At 35.3% G+C, this 11523-nt stretch overlaps 1 non-coding gene across 1 annotated transcript; it reads right to left on the bottom strand.

The window, feature by feature from the left end:
- Positions 1–10056: 10056 nt before the first annotated feature.
- LOC141688665 (small nucleolar RNA R71) lies at positions 10057–10163 on the bottom strand. Its single transcript, XR_012562098.1, has one exon. It is a non-coding gene; the product is annotated as a small nucleolar RNA R71 (small nucleolar RNA).
- Between the last annotated feature and the right edge of the window lie 1360 nt (positions 10164–11523).

Below are 11523 nucleotides of genomic sequence, written 5' to 3'. Positions count from 1 at the left end.
TTTCAAAAGATGCATAAAATAAGCACAAAACAGTTGAGGTGGACTCGTGCATGAACTCATTCATAAGTAAACTTCAGAATAATGACAGATTTTTAGTAAAGTTATTAGTTATGCCTTATTTCTAAGATGTACTGAAGTGAATCAGACTTTACTCTTTGTCTGATATTATGCGTAATGCACACACTTACACTCCATATGAATGATGAAAATTACTGTGGCGTTCAATGTTGTTTTAGATGAACAGTTTATGTGTCAGATTGCATAAATTCTAAGGACAAGTTCTGATGGAAGTTCTGATAAATAAGTTCTAAAGAACTGAAATCAGAATTTGTGTGAAGAATCACAGAGATAGGCATTCATTTTTCAAGTTAAGAAATCATGTTCTGATGACTGATAAGTTCTGATATAAGTCTAAGTGCTGATATTAAATTCTGATCCTCTATTTGACTTATTTGTGGTTAAAATCTGAAACAGTCTTATTTTAAATCAGAATATGTACAGGTGAGATATTAACAGTCAATACAATTAGAGTTAGTGGAACACGTACATGCACAGTAATATTTACTTGTTTCTTGTGCGCATTAAACCCTGTTTTACACTTCCAATGACTGTTTTTCTTCTTCCCAGTCTAGGGAGACAAGGTAGAATTATTTCTACCAGTCAGCATTAAATTTCCTTGCGTCTCCTGGAATTCTATTGCCTATATAAACCAACACCTCAAATCAGCCTACACATCATTTCTTTTCTCACATACTCACTCTCTTTTCCTTCATACCAACACATTAATTGAGGTAAGTCAGTTTTAATTACTGATATAAATTAAGTTCTGATTTTAAAATATCAGTACTTGTTTACTTGATTTATTTTTTTTGGTCATTCTCACACTTGAATATTTTTACATAATATTGGTTTTGCAGTGAAAATGAATAAATAAGTGGGAACAGTTTAAATTTTGAATTAAAACTGACTTACCTCAATTAATGGGATTACTTGGTAAGTGGAACGGTTTTTCCTTGAAAAACTGCATGTGATAAGTAATGATTATTGTTTTCCCGTGCCCATTAACTATTCATTATTGCTGCATGTCTGACAGGTGTCCAACGGTTATTTTTTTAACCATGTATAAGTAAGAGAGAGAGAAGATTATACAATCTTTTATTTACTTTTACACTTTATCTCTCTTTCTTTACTTTTACTCTTTCTCATCTCCTGACGTTGGTTTTCATACAGACATTTTATCAAATACCTTACAGGCAACCTTAATTCTCAATTTTTTTTCTCATGGCACCTAAGGATTTTATTATAGATGGAGCTAAGTTCGTTCCCAACAATTATGCTGCAATCCTAAATCATGATGAAGCTCCATCTGAGTTGCACTTTGTGCAAGATCTTCTGGCACACAGTGAAATTGGGTATGCATTGACCCAGCCTCAAGTCATTTCCAGCCAACAAGTTCTGACGTTTTGGCGGACTGGACATTTTGATAATGGTGGTGCTACTGGTACTCCCAGCATTGTTTTTGAAGTCAATGATGTTGAACATGTGGTAACTCCTGGAACAGTTCGTAAAGCTCTACATTTACCAGAAGGTTGCATTTTCTCAACACCGGAGGAACCAGTTCTACAGTAGCTCATGGCCAATTTGGGGTATGAGAAGAGTTTGGCTAAGCTTGGGCAGTTGAAACGAGCACATATCATAAAGGAATGGAGCTTTTTCTTCGACTGCATCACTAAAGCCTTCGGGAATAAGTGTTCCAACTTTGATGCCATTTCAATAATGAGTCAGCACATCGGGTATGATATTATTAAACAAACTCATTTTGATTTTACAAGTGTTGTGCTAGGCTTTATTGGGGATAGGATGACAGAGGATAGAAATGTAGTTTACTTTGCTAGATTCTGTCAGCTTATATATACCTTTTGCTGTGCTGATGACCCTCAACTAGCCAGTTCTTTATTTCCACCTTTTAAACTTGCAAAACGGGCTTTTAATGACTTGGTAAATGCTGACCTTAAGAAAACGGTGGTTAGACCTTTACAGATTCCTCAGTCTGTAAAACAGATCCTGGTAAATGCTGATCCTCAAACCTATAGATCTGTTTATCCTGATGTACAACCTACCACCACATCCCAAACACCACAACAACCATCTGAACATACCACTCATACATCTATACCTCAATCCTCTATCAGAACACATCTCAAACCTTCACAGATAGCTCAACCTTCATCATCATCACATACTGTGAAGCCTTCATCTTCCAAGCCCAAGAGGACAAAAACTGTCCCTTAGACACCACAAAAGAGAAGGAGGATTGTTCTGAGAGATGAGTCTGATAGTGAGGAACAGGTTTCTGCATCAGAACATGTTGTTAAAGAAGCTGAGAAGGTCCCTTCTCAGAAGGATTCTGGAATTGGGGGATCTAAGCTTCTCAAAAGGCTTAGAAGAATGACTTATGCTGAACCTCCCAAGGAATCCCCACCTTCAAAGAGATACAAGGAACAGAGAGCTAAAAGGCCAGCTTCAGATGATGAGGAAGCAGCCGCTAAGGAAGGAGATCAGGAATCTCTGATCTCAGAAGAACCAGAATTTGCTAAAGCTACTGCATCTCCCTCTCCATTGTCCCCAACTCAGGAAGCTGCTACAGACAAGGCAAACACACCATCTGTGTCTCCTGTACATGAAACTGTATCTCATGTAGACCCAGGCACAAGTGTTGAAATTGATATTCACAACCTGGTTGTGCCTGAGGTTCTCTACTTAGAAGCTCCAACAGCAATTAATCCATCAACAACACCTTTTACTGATGCTACTCAAACTCCAGAATTGTCTACAACACCTTCTCTGCATCTAGATGTTGATGAACAGAATATAGGTGAGCATCAGGATATGGCTGTTGATCATAACTTGGAAACAGATCAGCACTTAGAGGATGATGTTGAAGCCTCAATTGCTTCTCATACTGTTGTTTTATCAGAAGATGCTGATTCTTTCAGTTCTGATGCTTCAAATGCTGATACTACTGGTGATGCTGCTATTAATACAGATGCTGATGAAGCTGGTCCTTCAGAACATGCACCTCAACAAACTGTTCATAAATCTGAACTAGTTAAGAAGTTTATTACAAGAGCAACACCAGTACCTTGGAGTGAAACTCCTAGAGGACATGAATGGAATAAGGAATGGAACTCAGTTACCTTTGTTCCATCTGAAAAGATTCTTGCTGAGCACTTGGAAAAAGCTGATGAAATGTTAATTAATGATGATTTCAAGACACATCTTCGAGTCACTGCATTGAGTACTAGACATCTTCAAGGTCTCCATTCAACAATTCATGCAGAGTTACATAAAATTCAGGAAGAATTGCTCAAGCAAGAAATGACTCAGAAAATTGATAAGAAAAAATTCTTCCAACCTACCTTTGACAGGGTTGCTTACATTGAGAAGACTCAAGAGAAGCAACAGTCTCAGATTGATGATATTTTGAAAAATCAAGCTTCTCAGCAATCTCAACTCGATGAAATCCAAGCCTCTGTAGAATTGCTTGTCTCTCTTCTCTTACCTGCTGATGCCAAAAAGGGGGAGAAAGTAATTAAGTCCAAATGCAAAACTGATCAGACACTGAAGGGGAAGGATGATGAAAAAGATGACCAGGGAAACTCTGGAATGGGTGGAGGTCATGGTCAAGGTAGAAGTTTCTCATCAAGAAGAGCTGAAACTACAAGTCACGGGACAAGTTCTGATGCGGGAAAAAGAATTACTTCTGCTACTGGTAAAAGGATAAATTCTGATGAACTTTTGGATCTGATGAAGAAATATCAAGACAGCTATTTCTGAAAGAAAATCCAGGAATGGACTTTGAGAGTCTGATGGAAAAAGAAGATAGACTTAAGTCAGAAAAAGTCAAATCTAAATCTGAAGCTTCTGTTGGTAAAAAGAAACTTCCAAAGGTCAAAGGCATTGTGATAAAAGAAAGAATAAATCCTAAAGCAACCAAGGCTAAATCACAATTGCAGATAGATCCAAGGTACAAGGGCAAATAGAAAATTGGTGAACCTATCAAGGTTTATGTGCCTCATATGGATGAAGAAATTACTGTTGAAGATGCTGATCTTGCTCTGACTTCAAGAAAAATTTCTAAGACAACCTCCGACATGGCTCAAGTTGTTCAGAGTAAAGATATAGTTAGTTCTGATATCTCAAAGAAGCAAGTAAACTCTGACATAGCTCAAGTTAACTTGATATCAGAAGATAAATTAAAGGAAACCTCTGACATTGCACATGTTAAACCTTCAAAGTTACTCCTACCAGGATTCACCAAAGCCAAACAGACTCAACCTTTGAAGACTGCTGTAAGTGGTTTTGAAGCAAGAGTGGTTACTGGAAAGGAAGCAAGAGATAAATCTGGATTGGGTAGTGCTGATGAAAGAAGAATACAGAACACAACCAATGATCCAACTTCCTTAAGTGAACCAGGTATTGGAGCAACTCCTAAAAGATTGAATCAATTAGAATCTGTACAGATGGTTTACCATACCTACTTGAAAGAAAACATCTTGTTGTACTTCATGACAGATGGTAGGGTTTATCATATAAGGGAAAATGTCATTCCACTGAAGTATTTTGAAGAATTGGAACATATATTATTCTTACTTCAAGTGAATGACAAAATAACTGAAAGTGCTGCAAACTATTTGAAGAGTCAAATTCAGAGATAGAAAAGGCATTATTCTGTAAAGTCTGACAGCACATATCTTCCAAAGTACAGAGATCACAAGGGTGATATTGTTGAGATGAAGCCTAACTCTGCTAAGATTATAACTACCTTTCTGGGTTACAAGGCTGTGGAATTCAATCTTGAGTCTGACAAGGCGTATTTGATCAGACTGGATCAGGACATAAGGAAAGTTAAAATTAATGATCTCAGGGCTGCAATATTTCAAACTGGTGAAGATTCTGCAGAACTTAAAGATGCTAAAAGGAGGATGATTGATGAACTCAGATATGCTGAGAGATGTTTATTAAAGAACTATCTCAGAACAACTCCTGACATCAGAGAGATCAGAAAGTGAAGCCAAGTCAAGATCTACAACTGCTCAAATTCTGATATGTATACAGACTGAAGTTGTTATCAGAAGTTAAAATTGGTAAATCTTTAAGGACTGTAAGTTGTAGTTATCTAGTCAAATTCTCATGCATTTGTACTTAATGTTTTTGACATCATCAAATATCTGTTAAACTTGTATATTATGCTAATTTACAAGTTGGGGGAGATTGTTAGATATATTTGATAATGTCATGTACAATATGATTTATGTTTAGTTTTCAGATCTTACTTAAACAGGACAAATTAGTACTTAACTGAAATCAGCACTTATACTGAAGTCAGAACTTAAGTCATCAGTACTTAAGGTTCAGGAGATATTTATCAGAAGATAATATCAGGACTTAAAGGAAACGTTCAGATTAGGAAGGCGACTGATTGAAAGATCAAGACAAACTTAAGAAGAGATATGCATGAAGAAGGAATTCTATGAAGAATAGAATACTTGGAAGAAAAGATATCTGATTGATATATTTTAGGAAGCAGAATTATATTCGATATCAATTAACGATTATCTTATAACTGTGTAGTATATAAACACATACATAGGGTTTATACTATAAGTATTATCATTATCGAGAAGATTATTTATTGTAACCCTAGCAGCTCTCGTGATATTTGTTCATCACTGAGAGAGGACAGTTTCATATTGTAATAAAATTTATTGCTTTGAATAAAGTCTGTTTTCTGTTACTTGTGTTATTAGAATTCGATTTGATTGTGCTATACACTGTATTCACCCCCCCCCCCCTCTACAGTGTGTGTGACCTAACATGTGTATTCAGCTTTTTAAAATTATGTAAAGAACACGAATGTGCCATATGCGTGTTCCCTTTTGAATTTAAAAGAATATGCATCATAAAGATGCGTACTCATGCAAAATAAAAAAAGAACATGCATGTCTCACATGCATGTTCTTCATAGAATTTTAAAAAAGTGTACACGCATCTCCCAAATGCGTATTCAGTGGGTATTTTGGGCGGAACATCCTGCCAAACTGCATTTTGGGCATTTGACCTCAAATAGTGGGTATTTTGATTTTTCACCCTATAAATATCTAGTTAATATATTATAGTTATCTATATATAAAAAACATGTACTAATTCCATTTCACTAAGTAAAAAATTTAAAAATATGTAACTTGACTATATACCATATAATACTAAATTATACTATTTATCAAAATAATGTGAAGTAGCAAATGCAAAAAAAAAGATGATTAAAATTTATTCATTAGCCATAATATATATATATATATATCAAATATTAACTTCTTCAAGACAAACAAGCATATCTATTAAGTGTGTGATTAACAAACAACATATATGATTGAGTGCCTCAGTCGTATGATATTGTGTAGATTATTTAGAAGAAACACATTTATAACAATTTATTTATCCTGTGTCATACTCATTACTATTGGTATGATCTGTGTAGAATATTTACAAGAAACATTTTTTTATAACGATTTGTTTATCCTGTGCCTCGGCACAGGTTAAACTGCACTCTGGCCTCATGTTGTTAGCCGAATAAAAATATATATTTTTTGCTCTCTATACCATGCCTAAGCTCTATTTATTTTACATTAAGTTGTTTATGCCATTGTTTCTAATCAATTATTCAAAAACCGTATTTTATTTTACATTAGGTTGCTTATATCATTATTTCCAACCAATTATTCAAAAACGATAATTTAATTTTGGAACTATAATATTTTAACAACAAATTATTATCTAATTAAAATGCATCATATTAGGATATAAAGATTTAATATTAAATTTGTGTAATGAAATATAATTAACCGGGTAAAATAAAATTAAAGGAAGTTAAAATTTGATAGTTATTAAACTATTATAAAATTTTAGTCAAATGATTATAAAATTTTACAAGATATTTCTCTTTCTCCTTAAAAATTTATATCTTATTTTTAAACAATCACGTATAGTTAAAATTTGTTAGATTGATAAATAATCAAGAAAACAAACACAGGTTAAGTTAGACATGTGATATAATACAAAATTTCATATTTTCCTGTCAAAAAATTGAAAACTGACATATTTAACTACACTCAACCTATGCATATTGGCACATGAGCTCATAATTTAAATTGAATAAATGTTCCCATGTTGGGATATTATATAAATAACAAGCATGATAGCCCGTGCAAAGCACGCAAAACACGAGCCACATTTAATTTCATGTATTTTGTTAATATTTCTAACGGTAGATTTTTCATATTAATCTGCTCCATATTTCTCGATTTTTTAAATGTTAGTTCAAATAGCTTTATGATACTTATATAAAAAATTTGTTCAGGCTCCACAATCCTATATATAGTAATATAATCTTATAAAATTATGTAATATATACTCTTTATTAGTTACCGAAATCCACTTTTAATAGTATTTAGTATCAAATTTAGTTTTTTTCTTCGATTTCACCCCGATTTCAGATTTAATTCCTTGCAACAAAATGATAAAATAATATTTATTAATTAATTTCACTTCTTTGATTTCACCCTAATCCCAAATTCGAATCTCTTTAGCTACGTACATATTTAAACAACATTTATCATTAATATTTTTTTATTTCACCTAAATATCTGATTCTATAATTTACAAGTACATGATCTAGGGTTCGATTATCTCCAATTACATGATTAAATAAGATTTATAGCTATATCAACTTTTCATATCAATCTATTGTACCTATCTTGATTTATTTAAAGGTTAATAATTGGTAATTGTTCAATTAGATTTACGGTCCCAAATATGTTTTAATTGTATGAAATATTTGTTTAGTCTCCATGATCTTATATATAGTAATATAATCTAGTAACGTAATTATTGAGTGGCATTTATGACATTTTATAACGCTCCATTAAGCTTTGAATTGGTGTATTTGTACTCAAGTTGTTCGTGTTTTAATGTGTTTTCTAGTGTTTTTGCATTTCAGGCATTAATCTGGAATTCAGGTGAATTAACATTGATTTGATGCTAATATGGTGTTAGGATGGTGTCCAATGAATAAAGCTCGTGAAGACCAACTCATTGCAGCAGGTAAAGAAGAAAAATGGAATTTTCTCCAGAAAGCGCGAGGCCGCGCCCAAAGTACAGAGACACATCGCGCTCGCGCTGATCAAGCGCGCGCTCGCGCCGGGTCGGGAAATTTAAATCCTAATTCTATTGAGATTTTAATTGGAGGACTTTTACTATGCATGGGTTGCTATATATATATATATATATAAATAAAGGTCATTTTTCATGAGGAGCCGTACCAGAGCACAAGGAGAAGGTGTAAGAAGACCGTTTTAGCACAATTCAACGAAGGCGAAGAAGATCTAGTTTATACTTGTGATTCTTTATTCTATGTTGTAACCTTGGATGCTAGTTTTCTTATTCATGAACCTATACTCTTGTTTCGTAATTTGTTTATTACTTTTTTTATAAAGACTACGTTTATTATACCATGCTTTCATCGAAACCCACGTTGATGATGAGTCCGATTATGGGCTAATCGTTATCGTGGGGTTCTTGCGGATTTATTTATGGATTTCTTTAGTTGATTTGTTTTGATGCCTTAGTGTGTGGTGATTGTATGATAACCTAGTATTGGTTGTCCTTATTCGTCTTATGAGCGTCGCGAACTTATAAGATAGCGAAGCGACAGTGAATTTAAGGATTTAGAACTTGCCATGCTAGCATAGTTTCATGTGTTGTTATTATGCATGATTCGTAGGTAATTTTAACCATCTTACTTTCTCTATGTAATCACGATAGATAACTTGTGCATTAAACTGTTATGTTGTCAAATTCTATAGACATATAGGGTCTCAATATAATTGGTGTCTATTCAGCTTCTATCTCTTTTGTGGATGTCTGGTAGTATATTATTCGTGCAACGAAAGTTGGTGTTTAGCAGTTTTGTGTTGTCTGATTAGTGTCATCACCATTACATGCTAAGGTTAAGATCATTACAGCTATTGAATGAAGTATTTAATAAAGTTAGAATCTCATATTTATGTCATATATTATTCAACTCTCTTTAATCTCTTAGTTAATGTTCTCTAGTATAATTCTCAATAGTTAATCGTAGTATTATCAAACCCAAATTGTTATTCGTCTTAGCATTGAATAATAGCCATATCATTGTTGCATAAGTGCATAAATCACATAGTTAATTTAACTAGTCTCTGTGGGAACGAACTAGAAATATTTCTATATTACTTGCGATCACGTATACTTGTGTGCAATATTAGCGCTTGTTTAGCGACTAACAAGTTTTTGGCGCCGCTGCCGGGGACTCGATATTAAATTTTAGTTTATGTGTTTGTCATCAGTGATCATTAAAGTTCATTGACTCGGACATTGTTACTTACCTACGCTTTTCCTTGTGGTGTTTCAGGTACTCTAGCGAGCGTGTATGCATACGCGTTCGCGGGCTCGTAAGAGAACTTTGGATTAAGCCGAGGAGGAAGCTGTAGTGATTCGAAGAGGAATTTTTGAGGACGAAGAGAAAGTAGAAGAAGAAGAAGAGAAAGTCAAGGAACCAGCTTTAGTAGTGATGGGATATCAAGCAGAAATTCCTAAGGCTTTATGGACTATTCTCAGCCTAAGATCAATGATATTCAGTCGAGCATCATCAGACCCGCCATCTCGTCTAACACTTTCGAGATCAAGTTGAGCACGATTCAGATGATACAGAACTTAGTTCAGTTTGGGGGTTCTCCTACAGAAGACCCCAACATGAATATCAGGGATTTCATCGAGATTTGCGACACCTTCAAGTTCAATGGGGTGACTGAAGATTCTATCAAGCTGTGACTCTTCCCATTCTCGCTGAGGGATAAAGCAAAGTGCGGGTTACATTCTCTACCACCAGGGTCTATCATCAAATGGGAGGATCTTGCTCAAAAGTTTCTCACTAAATTCTTTCATATGACGAAGACTGCTGCAATCAGGAATGCCCTTACTCAGTTTGCACAGCAAACAGGAGAATCTCTATGTGAGGCTTGAGATCGATATAAGGAGATGCTAAGGAAGTGTCCACACCATGGAATGTCTGATTGGATGATTATAAACTGTTTCTATAATGGTTTGGGCGCTCAGTCTAGACCTATGCTCGATGCAGCATCTGGTGGAGCCTTATGGGCCAAAAGCTATAATGAAGCTTATGAGTTGATTGAGCTAATGACAACTAATGAATACCATAATGCTACGCAAAGAATGTTACAAGGCAAAGTAGCAGTAATTCTGGAAGTGGATACAGCTACTGCTATAGCTGCTCAACTTCAAACTTTGACGATGAAAGTGGACTCTTTGGCTAATTATGGAGTTAATCAAATCATTAGTGTTTGTGAGCTTTGTGCGGGGGCACATGAAACTGAGCAGTGTGCTATTTCTAGCGAATCAGCTCAATTTGTGAGCAACATTCAGAGATCACAACAACAAATTCCAGCCACTTATCATCCCAATAACCGCAATCATCATAACTTCAGCTGGAGCAACAATCAGAATGCGGTGCAACAATCTTATCAGCCATACACAGCAAAGCAGTATAACCCTCCTGGGTTTCAGCAACCGTAATATGCCCCTAGGTAACAACTTCAACTTCAGCAGTTACCGCAAACTAATGAAAATTCTGAATTGGAGGAGTTGAGGCTCATATGCAAGAGCCAAGTTGTTTCTATCAAGACCTTGGAGAATCAGATTGGGCAAATTGCTAATGCATTATTGAATCGTCAACCTGGCACGATTCTGAGCGATACTGAAGTGTTAGGCAAGAAGGAAGCAAAGTAGCATGTTAAAGCAATTACTCTGAGGTCTGGTAAGGTAGTAAATCCTGAAAAAGCTAAGACTCCAGATTCTCAAGTTGAGGCTGAAGAAGAAGAAGTGCAGAAGGAAGCAGAAGTGGAATCAAGGAAGACTACTATTGAGCACACTCCTCCTGAGGGTAATATAGGGGAGCAATAGATCTATCCTCCATCTCCCTTTCCCAAGAGGCTGCAAAAGAAAAAGCTAGATAAGCAGTTTGAGAAGTTTCTGGAGGTGTTCAAGAAACTTCACATCAACATACCTTTCGTTGAAGCTCTGGAACAAATGCCTAGTTACGCGAAGTTCATGAAATGTATTCTCTCTAGGAAAGTGAAGCTTGATGACTTGAAGACCGTTGCTCTCACGGAGGAATGTAGTGTGGTGCTGCAACAGAAATTGCCTCTGAAGCTTAAAGATCCTGGAAGCTTCACTATTCCTTGCACAATTGGAAAGGTGTCTTTTGATAAGTGTTTATGTGACTTGGGAGCTAGCATCAATCTGATGCCCTTGTTAATCTTCAACAAGTTGGACTTGCCTGATTCAAAGCCTACTTATATGACTTTACAGTTGGCCGACCATTCTATTACATATCTGCGAGGTATTGTG

This window comes from Apium graveolens, chromosome 9, assembly GCF_009905375.1.
Source record: "Apium graveolens cultivar Ventura chromosome 9, ASM990537v1, whole genome shotgun sequence".
Classification (NCBI taxonomy): Eukaryota; Viridiplantae; Streptophyta; class Magnoliopsida; order Apiales; family Apiaceae; genus Apium; species Apium graveolens.
The sequence above is the reverse complement of the archived record's forward strand: the minus strand, read 5'-3'. Positions and strand labels throughout refer to the sequence as shown.